Raw genomic sequence first — 15,167 nt, forward strand, 5'->3', positions numbered from 1 at the left:
AGATTACCATATAAGCTTCTTCTTATAGATTACCATTTAGAAATGCATTTTTCACATCCATTTGATGCATTTCCCAACCATTTGCTGCAGCCATAGCAATGACTGCTCTCACTGTTCCCATCTTTGCAACTAGACTAAATGTTTCATCATAGTCCAAGCCTTGGGTTTGTGCATAACCCTTAGCTACCAATCTCGCTTTATGATGTTCAGTGGAACCATCTGACTTGCATTTCACTTTGTAAACCCATTTGCAACCAATAACATTTTTGTCTTGTGGTAATGCAACTAAATCCCATGTTTCATTATGAACCAAAGCGTCCATCTCAACATCCATTGCCTTCTCCTATACATGCTTTCCAATAGCTTCTGTGTATAGCATGTAGGTTCCACATGCTTCACCAAAGAGGTCATATACGTGTAATGCATAGCAAAATCACGATATGTCAACCTGTCAACTGGATATCTGACCCTTTGGGATCTCTGCAATGCATGCGGATCACTCTGAACACCTGTCACTGTAAGATTCCTCCCCAACCTTCGAGGTATATAGGAGTAAGAATCTCCCTTTTGATCTTATAATTATTCCCTCTCTAAAATAAAAGAAAGATTCTGTATTTTTAAAAAAAAAGGAAGATCCTTTTCCTAGAATACTTCTCAGGAGTCCCACCTGTTTTAAGGATTCAGAACAATGAGTTCAGAAGTGAAAATCGGTGTTTTGGATACCACGGTTTTGGTTTTCATTCGAGTACGGCCCAAAAAGAAGTTCTTTATCTCTTGGGGAGTATAAGAAGTTATCCCAGTGAACCTTATCTGAATTCAATGAAAGTAGGTGACTTAGCCTACAAGCTTCTTTTATCTCCTCATCTCAAAGTTCTTAATGCCTTCTATAGAAAAATGTGCCAAACCCAAATCATGGAAAGACGGTAAAACTTCAGTGGCAAGTTACCGTTGGCTTCTAGGTTACGCTAGCTCCTTCCTTTATATAAGTCGTAACTTTTACTTGTCGCTCACAGTAATCTTACTTCCATCGATCTCCCTTCTTCTTAATCTCCTTCATGGCTTGGCAACAGGAATTAGTTTTATCCATGATGATTTCTCACCTTCAAGACGCAAGCGAGTCTGTGAAGAAAGATTTTATAGAACAGTATGAGCGCTCACTTTTCCCTCACTTGGGAACTTCTGTAGCTCAGACCAAATGGCGGACCTATCAAAACATAACTAGGGTAACACCATGGGGTCAGCAGCACTTTCGTAACAATGTTCGCTTGGCCATGGTTATTGAAGCTTTGGGTTTGGGTCCCCGATACTACTGCGTCATGAGATCAAGACATCTTGGGTTTTCTGAGCGAGTCTTCTTACTGGCGTGTTTTCTTCCTCATGAGAAGATATGCCTTTACCCCATTTTTGGCTTACCTCTCAGAGGTCTTTTTGTTAGATTACCTCATACCACTGAGATAGGTGCGGCAATAACCAGCAGAATCATTCCCATAGATGAGTTACCCTATACTTGCGCAGCTTGTGAGTGCTGCTTTTGTGATCATATGATGGACGGGCTTATGGAAGTGTAAAGAGTTCTTCTATCCTTACTGTATAAGTTCTGAGAATGAATAAAGTTTAAATCTTGTTCTTATTTTGAATCTTGCTCTCTTTAAGACTTTTCTTGGTAGTTAACCTTGATTAAAATTTTTCTCTAAGTCTCATATTCGTGCATCTTGCGAAATTATCCCAGTTTGCGAGATGAGGACATCTCGCATTTTTTAAGCGGGGTAGAATGTAAGATTCCTCCCCCAACCCCCTTTTGATGTCTAGTATCTTCCCCTGTAATCAATCCCTCTTCAGAAATATAAAGACCTTGTTTCTAACTGTTTTAACCTAGAGAGAGAAAATATTCTAGAGAGAGAATATTCAAATTTTTAATATTTTTGGATAGAAAATTATCTCATCTTATTAAAATAAGTTCCCCTGAAACAGAAATTCAAAAAGAACTTTCCAATGTGCAATTGGAATTAAATGGAAATGGGTATAAAGGACCTTAGCCTAAGGGTCTAGATTTTCAGAAATTTTTGGATTATGGTCCTATTAAGGTTCCTATGGGCCAATAGCATCAATCCATGTGTAGGGAGGAGATAAATCCAATTTGTAAAAGAAGATACCCAAAAATGAGTAAATGCTCACATAAGATGAAGAGTTGAAAATGTACAAGGTTTATTAGTAAAAAACTATGAGTAATATTAAAAATATGAGATATTTTGGGTATCCAAAAATGAGTAAATGCTCACATAAGATGAAGAGTTGAAAATGTACAAGGTTTATTAGTAAAAAACTATGAGCAATATTAAAATGATTCCATTATGACACATATGTAAGGAAGGGGAGTTCTTTAAAGGAGGTGCATATTTCACATAAGATGAAGAGTTGAAAATGTACAAGGTTTATTAGTAAAAAAAACTATGAGCAATATTAAAATGATTCCATTATGACACATATGTAAGGAAGGGGAGTTCTTTAAAGGAGGTGCATAATTCACATGCTTGAATGAGTTTTAAACTCATAAAAATTGAGATATTTTATCTCTCCTCTCTCCTCATTCAAGTCTAGTTCCAAAAAGATAGCTTAACTGACCTAAAAATGGTCAAATATTGACCAAACTGATTTAGAAAATTCTAGAATCAGTTTGTTTGGTTAGGAGCTCAATTTTTCCTATAAATAGAAGCCTCCCCCTTGTTGAAAAAGATATAGTGTTTATGCATCGTTACTCTACTCCACCTAAGCTAAGAACTGTGAATTCATTTAATAATTCACTAGTTTTTGGAGCTTCCCTCTTTCTTCAATCCCCATTAGTGGCTCCATCAACATACTTAACCAATTGATTGGTTGGGGGCCTCTACCGTGAACAAAGAATCAAGCAATTTGTAAGGTAATTAGTGAATATTGATCTTTTCTATAATTTCTTAATGTTTCTCTCTTCTCAACCCCTCTCAAGCTTGAGAAGCTTAATTGGTATGGTTTTTTAAATGCTATTGAAGTTAATTGGTGAATAGTAATGAAGAGTTACATAATTTAATAAATGCTATTGAAGTTAATTTCCATTTATCTTTAAGTTTTAATGGTTTTTATGTAATTTCTCTCTCTCACTCAAGAAATGGTCATTCTCATGACCCATTCTCAATCCAAATCAAGCTTTTCATAAAGCTTTTCCTTAACCCAAGATTAAGCTATGCTTGAGGCCAAATTAATGGCTTTTTTCTATGCTTTTAGTTTATGTATATTGATGATTCAATCCATTATGGATTAATAATCCAATTAGAGATCATTTTAATTAATTCCTTAATGATAAGCTTTATCCCTTAGAAAAATTGAGATTTATCAGTCATAGCAGCGGAGCTATGGCAAATTTTTTATAAAAATTATGCATAAAATAATTTCATTCAAAGCATAAAAAGAGGACTTCCTACCATATTCTAGGAGTTATCATCCTAGATTAATTGAAAGAATTTCATTATAATCATGGAGAAATTGAATTTTAATATCATGCATAAAGGATAAGTTTTTATATCAAAAGTGTTATTTTTACCATTTTTATTTCATGCATAGAAGTATGCATAATGGATAAATTTTTATATCAAAAGTGTTATTTTTACCATTTTTATTTTCATGCATAGAAGTATGCATAATGGATAAATTTTTATATCAAAAGTGTTATTTTTACCATTTTTATTTTCATGCATAGAAGTATGCATAATGGATAAATTTTTATATCAAAAGTGTTATTTTTATCAATTTTTATTTTCATGCATAGAAGTAGGCATAAAGGATAAATTTTTATATCAAAAGTTTTACTTTTATCATTTTTATTTCATGCATAGAAGTATACATAATGGATAAATTTTTATATCAAAAGTGTTACTTTTATCATATTTGAATTTCATGCATAAAGGTATGCATAAAAGTTGATTATCTTATTATAAAAGTGTGTCTTTTATTATATTGAATTTCATGCATAGAGGTATGCATAAAGGTTGATTATTTTATTATAAAAGTGTGACTTTTATCATAATTGAATTTCATGCATAGAGGTATGCATAAAAGTTGATTATTTTATTGTAAGAGTGTTACTTTTATCATATTGGATTTCATGCATAGAGGTATGCATAAAAGATATTCTTTTTATACTAAAAGTGTGATTTTCCTCATAAATGGATTTTATGCATAACTTAGATGCATAAGAGAAATTCTTTTATTCTAAAAGTGTAATTCCTACCAAATTGAATTTATACATAAGAAGATGCATAAAAGATTGATTTTAATTTCGAAAGTGTTAGTCTCCTTAAATGGAATTTATGCATAAATAAATGTGTAGAGAAATCTTATATCAAATATAAGAATTCTCTTAAAAAAGATATGAAATGTGATAAGATGTGATAAGAGGTGTATGAGATGTGATAAGATTTGATAAGATGCATATGGAAAGTGATAGGATGTGATAAGAGATGTATGAGATGTAAAAAGATGTGATAAGATGTGTATGAGATGTGATAGAATGTGTTAAGATGAGTTAGGATGTGTTAAGATGTATATGGGATGTGTTAGGACGAGAATGGATGTAATATGGTTGTATGAATGTGATGTGGATGTATACATGTAGATGTATATATATGAATGTGAATGTTGGTGTGGATGTGGATATATAGATTTAGATACGGATGTGTATGAATGTATGTGGATGTGTATGTATGAATGAGGATGTGAAAATGGATGTATGTATGTAGATGTGGATGTATGGATGTATGTATGTAGATGTGGATGTATGTATGTAGATGTGGATGTATGGATGTGAATGTGAATGAAGAGGTAGATGTGGATGTATGGATATAGATACGGATGTGTATGTATGTATGTGGGTGTGTATGTATGAATGAGGATGTGAAAATGGATGTATGTATGTAGATGTGGATGTATGGACGTATGTATGTAGATGTGGATGTATGTATGTAGATGTAGATGTATGGATGTGAATGTGAATGAAGAGGTAGATGTGGATGTATGGATATAGATACGGATATGGATGTATGAATGTGAAAATGGATGTATGCATGAAGATGTATATGCATAGATGTGAATGTGGATGTATAGATGTGAATGGGAATGTGGATGTGAATGTGGATGTAGATGTGGATGTATAGATGTGAATGAGAATGTGGATGTGGATGTATGTATGTATGTGGATGTAGATGTGGATATATAGATGTGAATGGGAATGTGGATGTGGATGTATGTGAATGTGGATGTAGATGTGGATGTATAGATGTGAATGGGAATGTGGATGTGGATGTATGTGAATGTGGATGTAGATGTGGATATATAGATGTGAATGGGAATGTGGATGTGGATGTATGTATGTATGTGGATGTAGATGTGGATGTATAGATGTGAATGGGAATGTGGATGTGGATGTATATGAATGTGGATGTAGATATGGATGTATAGATGTGAATGGGAATGTGGATGTGGATGTATGTATATATGTGGATGTAGATGTGGATGTATAGATGTGAATGGGACTATGGATGTGGATGTATGTATGTATGTGGATGTGGATGTATGAATGAGGACGTGATAATGGATGTATGCATGTAGATGTGGATATATGGATGTGAATATGAATGTGGATGTGGATGTGGATATGGATGTGTATGTATGAATGTAGATATGGGATGTGGATGTATAAATGAGGATGTGAAAATGGAGGTATGCATGTAGATGTGGATGTATGGATGTGAATGTGGATGTGGATGTGGATGTATGGATGTGGATATGGATGTGTATGTATGAATGAGGATATGGGATGTGGATGTATAAATGAGGATGTGAAAATGGATGTATGCATGTAAATGTGGATGTATGGATGTGAATGTGAATGTGTATGTGAATTAATGTGTCATCGATATGAGGAAATGGATGAGAATGAGTACACATTGAATGGAATGTGGACTAAGGAAAGATAATGTGGAAAGACGAGAGTTCGATTTAGAAACTGTATTTTGTGACTGTTTGTAAATGACTGTTTTATGTCAAGAATGCTGGGGAAAACTGTGAGATCCCTATTCCCACCGAGCAACGGATTCAGGATACTGGCAGCGGAAGTAGCACTTCTTGCGCGGGACAGGGGTCCCACATTCGGGGCCTCATTCACGGATATCCGGATAAGAGACTAATCCGTCGGTTGTTCCAAAACCGAACCCGGAAGAACTTCCTTTACCAGAAAGCACGGGTGATTCCACCAGGAAAACTTTTACTCTAACGTAGTCAAAACCATTAATAGTGATGATCAAACTGATCCGACTGCACCTATAAAGATACTTGGTCAGATCAAGGAAGAAACTTGCACTTGGATCATTGGGATCAACGCTTTTTTCCCCATCAAGAGGCATAGCCGTTGATTCCTATCCATAGAACAATTACTATCCGGGACTTATTTCATCTATTGTAATAACGGAAATTGAGTCTCGATTTACGGATCCATCAGTCCAGCCTAACCCCATCCGATCCCATGGGTTAGCCAACCGCCCAACCACTGTAGTGATGGGATCCAATTTGGAATTTGGTTAGGTTTTGTCCCGGGTACCAAGGAAAAGAGTTCCAAGGCCCCCTAGCCGGAAGTTCATGCAACATAAAACTAGCCACACCACTTACACACCCAATATGAAATTGCCTTTTTCTTAGCATCAACTAACTTTAAAACAATCCTTTAATGAAACCATAGTACCACTGATCATAATCTTCCAATTTATCCGGTTGATTCATAATTTCCCATCATTCCTTCATCAGAGTATCTATGGCATCATTGGCAACTAGAACGCTCACCACCTGTCCACACAGGGGTCTTTTCAATAGTTCCTAGCCCATAATACTCGGCAATATAATCACTTATAAAAATCAAGATGGACTCTCGTTGAAGATCAGCAAGATCAACCAACAGATCCATATAAAGAGCCATGGACTCATCCATTGAAGACCAGCAAGGTCAATCAACCAGATCCATGCCCGGTTTCACAAAACAACTCTTACTCCTTGTTCCAATATCTTCCACGACGCACGTGTGGGTATCTTCGGCGACCCAGAGCCCGAGCACCGTATGGTCAGCACCCTCTAGGATCCTTCACAGGTGACCTAGCGCTTCACTCATAGGCCGCTTCCTTGGTCCCTCATCCTCCGTACCGGAAGCTCACCATTTAAATCGAGGCTGGTCAAGACCTCGCTCGACCTTGCCACGCGAGACGTCCTCCATTGACTCTCCGTCAGCAGTTGCAACTTTAACAGTTAGGTCTTCATGACCTTAATCCACAAGACGGTCAAAATGCTTCCCCAGCATTCTTGACATAAAACAGTCATTTACAAACAGTCACAAAATACAATTTCTAAATCGAACTCTCGTCTTTCCACATTATCTTTCCTTAGTCCACATTCCATTCAATGTGTACTCATTCTCATCCATTTCCTCATATCGATGACACATTAATTCACATACACATTCAATGTGTACTCATTCTCATCCATTTCCTCATATCGATGACACATTAATTCACATACACATTCACATTCACATCCATACATCCACATTTACATGCATACATCCATTTTCACATCCTCATTTATACATCCACATCCCATATCCTCATTCATACATACACATCCATATCCACATCCATACATCCACATCCACATCCACATTCACATCCATACATCCACATCTACATGCATACCTCCATTTTCACATCCTCATTTATACATCCACATCCCATATCTACATTCATACATACACATCCATATCCACATCCACATCCACATCCACATTCATATTCACATCCATATATCCACATCTACATGCATACATCCATTATCACGTCCTCATTCATACATCCACATCCACATACATACATACATCCACATCCACATTCCCATTCACATCTATACATCCACATCTACATCCATATACATACATACATCCACATCCACATTCCCATTCACATCTATACATCCATATCTACATCCACATTCATATACATCCACATCCACATTCCCATTCACATCTATACATCCACATCTACATCCACATACATACATACATCCACATCCACATTCCCATTCACATCTATATATCCACATCTACATCCACATTCACATACATCCACATCCACATTCCCATTCACATCTATACATCCACATCTACATCCACATTCACATACATCCACATCCACATTCCCATTCACATCTATATATCCACATCTACATCCACATACATACATACATCCACATCCACATTCTCATTCACATCTATACATCCACATCTACATCCACATTCACATCCACATTTCCATTCACATCTATACATCCACATCTACATCCACATTCACATCTATGCATATACATCTTCATGCATACATCCATTTTCACATTCATACATCCATATCCGTATCTATATCCATACATCCACATCTACCTCTTCATTCACATTCACATCCATACATCTACATCTACATACATACATCCACATCTACATACATACGTCCATACATCCACATCTACATACATACATCCATTTTCACATCCTCATTCATACATACACACCCACATACATACATACACATCCGTATCTATATCCATACATCCACATCTACCTCTTCATTCACATTCACATCCATACATCCACATCTACATACATACATCCACATCTACATACATACATCCATACATCCACATCTACATACATACATCCATTTTCACATCCTCATTCATACATACACATGCACATACATACATACACATCCGTATCTAAATCTATACATCCACATCCACACCAACATTCACATTCATACATATACATCTACATGTATACATCCACATCACATTCATACAACCATATTACATCCATTCTCGTCCTAACACATCCCATATACATCTTAACACATTCTAACTCATCTTAACACATTCTATCACATCTCATACACATCTTATCACATCTTTTTACATCTCATACACCTCTTATCACATCCTATCACTTTCCATACGCATCTTATCAAATCTTATCACATCTCATACACCTCTTATCACATCTTATCACATTTCATATCTTTTTTAAGAGAATTCTTATATTTGATATAAGATTTCTCTACACATTTATTTATGCATAAATTCCATTTAAGGAGACTAACACTTTCGAAATTAAAATCAATCTTTTATGCATCTTCTTATGCATAAATTCAATTTGGTAGGAATTACACTTTTAGAATAAAAGAATTTCTCTTATGCATCTAAGTTATGCATAAAATCCATTTATGAGGAAAATCACACTTTTAGTATAAAAAGAATATCTTTTATGCATACCCTTATGCATGAAATCCAATATGATAAAAGTAACACTCTTACAATAAAATAATCAACTTTTATGCATACCTCTATGCATGAAATTCAATTATGATAAAAGTCACACTTTTATAATAAAATAATCAACCTTTATGCATACCTCTATGCATGAAATTCAATATAATAAAAGACGCACTTTTATAATAAGATAATCAACTTTTATGCATACCTTTATGCATGAAATTCAAATATGATAAAAGTAACACTTTTGATATAAAAATTTATCCATTATGTATACTTCTATGCATGAAATAAAAATGATAAAAGTAACACTTTTGATATAAAAATTTTATTCTTTATGCCTACTTCTATGCATGAAAATAAAAATTGATAAAAATAACACTTTTGATATAAAAATTTATCCATTATGCATACTTCTATGCATGAAAATAAAAATGATAAAAATAACACTTTTGATATAAAAATTTATCCATTATGCATACTTCTATGCATGAAAATAAAAATGGTAAAAATAACACTTTTGATATAAAAATTTATCCATTATGCATACTTCTATGCATGAAATAAAAATGGTAAAAATAACACTTTTGATATAAAAACTTATCCTTTATGCATGATATTAAAATTCAATTTCTCCATGATTATAATGAAATTCTTTCAATTAATCTAGGATGATAACTCCTAGAATATGGTAGGAAGTCCTCTTTTTATGCTTTGAATGAAATTATTTTATGCATAATTTTTATAAAAATTTTGCCATAGCTCCGCTGCTATGACTGATAAATCTCAATTTTTCTAAGGGATAAAGCTTATCATTAAGGAATTAATTAAAATGATCTCTAATTGGATTATTAATCCATAATGGATTGAATCATCAATATACATAAACTAAAAGCATAGAAAAAAGCCATTAATTTGGCCTCACCCATAGCTTAATCTTGGGTTAAGGAAAAGCTTTATGAAAAGCTTGATTTGGATTGAGAATGGGTCATGAGAATGACCATTTCTTGAGTGAGAGAGAGAAATTACATAAAAACCATTAAAATTTAAACATAAATGGAAATTAACTTCAATAGCATTTATTAAATTATGTAACTCTTCATTACTATTCACCAATTAACTTCAATAGCATTTAAAAAACCATACCAATTAAGCTTCTCAAGCTTGAGAGGGGTTGAGAAGAGAGAAACATTGAGAAATTATAGAAAAGATCAATATTCACTAATTACCTTACAAATTGCTTGATTCTTTGTTCACGGTAGAGGCCCCCAACCAATCAATTGGTTAAGTATGTTGATGGAGCCACTAATGGGGATTGAAGAAAGAGGGAAGCTCCAAAAACTAGTGAATTATTAAATGAATTCACAGTTCTTAGCTTAGGTGGAGTAGAGTAACGATGCATAAACACTATATCTTTTTCAACAAGGGGAGGCTTCTATTTATAGGAAAAATTGAGCTCCTAACCAAACAAACTGATTCTAGAATTTTCTAAATCAGTTTGGTCAATATTTGACCATTTTTAGGTCAGTTAAGCTATCTTTTTGGAACTAGACTTGAATGAGGAGAGAGGAGAGATGAAATATCTCAATTTTTATGAGTTTAAAACTCATTCAAGCATGTGAATTATGCACCTCCTTCAAAGAACTCCCCTTCCTTACATATGTGTCATAATGGAATCATTTTAATATTGCTCATAGTTTTTTTTACTAATAAACCTTGTACATTTTCAACTCTTCATCTTGTGTGAAATATGCACCTCCTTTAAAGAACTCCCCTTCCTTACATATGTGTCATAATGGAATCATTTTAATATTGCTCATAGTTTTTTACTAATAAATCTTGTACATTTTCAACTCTTCATCTTATGTGAGCATTTACTCATTTTTGGATACCCAAAATATCTCATATTTTTAATATTGCTCATAGTTTTTTACTAATAAACCTTGTACATTTTCAACTCTTCATCTTATGTGAGCATTTACTCATTTTTGGGTATCTTCTTTTACAAATTGGATTTATCTCCTCCCTACACATGGATTGATGCTATTGGCCCCCCATAGAAACCTTAATTGGACCATAATCCAAAAATTTCTGAAAATCTAGACCCTTAGGCTAAGGTCCTTTATACCCATTTCCAATTAATTTCAATTGCACATTGGAAAGTTCTTTTTGAATTTCTGTTTCAGGGGAACTTATTTTAATAAGATGAGATAATTTTCTATCCAAAAATATTAAAAATTTAAATATTCTCTCTCTAGAATATTTTCTCTCTCTAGGTTAAAACAGTTAGAAACAAGGTCTTTATATTTCTGAAGAGGGATTGATTACAGGGGAAGATACTAGACATCAAAAGGGGGTTGGGGGAGGAATCTTACATTCTACCCCGCTTAAAAAATGCGAGATGTCCTCATCTCGCAAACTGGGATAATTTCGCAAGATGGACGAATATGAGACTTAGAGAAAAATTTTAATCAAGGTTAACTACCAAGAAAAGTCTTAAAGAGAGCAAGATTCAAAATAAGAACAAGATTTAAACTTTATTCATTCTCAGAACTTATACAGTAAGGATAGAAGAACTCTTTACACTTCCATAAGCCCGTCCATCATATGATCACAAAAGCAGCACTCACAAGCTGCGCAAGTATAGGGTAACTCATCTATGGGAATGATTCTGCTGGTTATTGCCGCACCTATCTCAGTGGTATGAGGTGATCTAACAAAAGGACCTCTGAGAGGTAAGCCAAAAATGGGGTAAAGGCATATCTTCTCATGAGGAAGAAAACACGTCAGTAAGAAGACCCGCTCAGAAAACCCAAGATGTCTTGATCTCATGACGCAGTAGTATCGGGGACCCAAACCCAAAGCTTCAATAACCATGGCCAAGCGAACATTGTTACGAAAGTGCTGCTGACCCCATGGTGTTACCCTAGTTATGTTTTGATAGGTCCGCCATTTGGTCTGAGCTACAGAAGTTCCCAAGTGAGGGAAAAGTGAGCGCTCATACTGTTCTATAAAATCTTTCTTCACAGACTCGCTTGCGTCTTGAAGGTGAGAAATCATCATGGATAAAACTAATTCCTGTTGCCAAGCCATGAAGGAGATTAAGAAGAAGGGAGATCGATGGAAGTAAGATTACTGTGAGCGACAAGTAAAAGTTACGACTTATATAAAGGAAGGAGCTAGCGTAACCTAGAAGCCAACGGTAACTTGCCACTGAAGTTTTACCGTCTTTCCATGATTTGGGTTTGGCACATTTTTCTATAGAAGGCATTAAGAACTTTGAGATGAGGAGATAAAAGAAGCTTGTAGGCTAAGTCACCTACTTTCATTGAATTCAGATAAGGTTCACTGGGATAACTTCTTATACTCCCCAAGAGATAAAGAACTTCTTTTTGGGCCGTACTCGAATGAAAACCAAAACCGTGGTATCCAAAACACCGATTTTCACTTCTGAACTCATTGTTCTGAATCCTTAAAACAGGTGGGACTCCTGAGAAGTATTCTAGGAAAAGGATCTTCCTTTTTTTTTTAAAATACAGAATCTTTCTTTTATTTTAGAGAGGGAATAATTATAAGATCAAAAGGGAGATTCTTACTCCTATATACCTCGAAGGTTGGGGAGGAATCTTACATTCTACCCCACTTAAAAAAGTGCGAGATGTCCTCTTCTCGCAAGGTAGAGGATAACTCTTTTTCTTAAGATCCAATTTTATTCTAGGGTTCCTTATATTCTGGTCAACCCAACAGAATACTGGGATAAATATCCCTTAGAACTCATCAACAATTCATTCAGATCATATCATTCATATCTTTAACATGATAATGGTCCATTAGACCGAAAAATTTCCTTCTGAACATTCCTCCACGGGAATTTTAGTCAAGTAAGTTCTCAATTTGTCATCCCTTAACTTGATCTAACGGTCAAGTATTAATAGTAGCAAACTGACAGCACAATCCACTAATCTCATAGTGATTTGCTGAAATCATTATCATCATTCCAGTTATGAATATCATCACAGGGACTCGTCCCATTCATCCTCATTGAGGTTTCGCTCATCTTATTACATTTCAACCAATTTTCAGGGATCATCATTTTTCAATCAGAATCCAAATCAATTCATCAATTCTCAAACAGAATTAAAAATCATATCAACCACATTCGAAATCATCCTCTGGATAGCATTAACGCTTATAATTTCAAGTCTTAGATTTACTCGTATATACTGTCAGTAAAGAGCTACAGTATACTCTCGGTATATACGGGTAGTCACGGCCCTTGGAATTATAAGGTAAATACCATCATGTCTAGACCTCAAGCAAGTCAGGGATTCTATATAATTGCGGTACTTCCATCTGAAGACCCAATTACCAAATTACGAATTTTAGTTTGAATATTAAATTGTATGTGTTTCTTGATAAATTTTTGACATATTTGTCTTCTCAGTTGATCTTTATTAACCAAATGCTCTGATACCAACTGTGAGATCCCTATTCCCACCGAGCAACGGATTCAAGATATTGGCCGCGGAAGTAGCACTTCTCGCGCGGGAAAGGGGTCCCACATTCGGGGCCTCACCCACGGATATCCGGATAAGAGACTAATCCGTCGGTTGTTCCAAAACCGAACCCGGAAGAACTTCCTTTACCGGAAAGCACGGGTGATTCCACCAGGAAAACTTTTACTCTAACGTAGTCAAAACCATTAATAGTGATGATCAAACTGATCCGACTGCACCTATAAAGATACTTGGTCAGATCAAGGAAGAAACTTACACTTGGATCATTGGGATCAACGCTTTTTTCCCCATCAAGAGGCACAGCCGTTGATTCCTATCCATAGAACAATTACTATCCGGGACTTATTTCATCTATCGTAATAACGGAAATTGAGTCTCGATTTACGGATCCATCAGTCCAGCCTAACCCCATCCGATCCCATGGGTTAGCCAACCGCCCAACCACTGTAGTGATGGGATCCAATTTGGAATTTGGTTAGGTTTTGTCCCGGGTACCAAGGAAAAGAATTCCAAGGCCCCCTAGCCGGAAGTTCATGCAACATAAAACTAGCCACACCACTTACACACCCAATATGAAATTGCCTTTTTCTTAGCATCAACTAACTTTAAAACAATCCTTTAATGAAACCATGTACAACTGATCATAATCTTCCAATTTATCCGGTTGATTCATAATTTCCCATCATTCCTTCATCAAAGTATCTATGGCATCATTGGCAACTAGAACGCTCACCACCTGTCCACACAGGGGCCTTTTCAATAGTTCCTAGCCCATAATACTTGGCAATATAATCACTTATAAAAATCAAGATGGACTCTCGTTGAAGATCAGCAAGATCAACCAACAGATCCATATAAAGAGCCATGGACTCATCCAGCAAGGTCAATCAACCAGATCCATGCCCGGTTTCACAAAACAACTCTTACTCCTTGTTTCAATATCTTCCACGACGCACGTGTGGGTATCTTCGGCGACCCAGAGCCCGAGCACCGTATGGTCAGCACCCTCTAGGATCCTTCACAGGTGACCTAGCGCTTCACTCATAGGCCGCTTCCTTGGTCCCTCATCCTCCGTACCGGAAGCTCACCATTTAAATCGAGGCTGGTCAAGACCTCGCTCGACCTTGCCACGCGAGACGTCCTCCATTGACTCTCCGTCAGCAGTTGCAACTTTAACAGTTAGGTCTTCATGACCTTAATCCACAAGACGGTCAAAATGCTTCCCCAGCATTCTTGACATAAAACAGTCATTTACAAACAGTCACA

Source organism: Cibotium barometz, chromosome 48 (assembly GCF_041138505.1).
Source record: "Cibotium barometz isolate CiBa-2024 chromosome 48, ASM4113850v1, whole genome shotgun sequence".
NCBI classification, from domain to species: domain Eukaryota; kingdom Viridiplantae; phylum Streptophyta; class Polypodiopsida; order Cyatheales; family Cibotiaceae; genus Cibotium; species Cibotium barometz.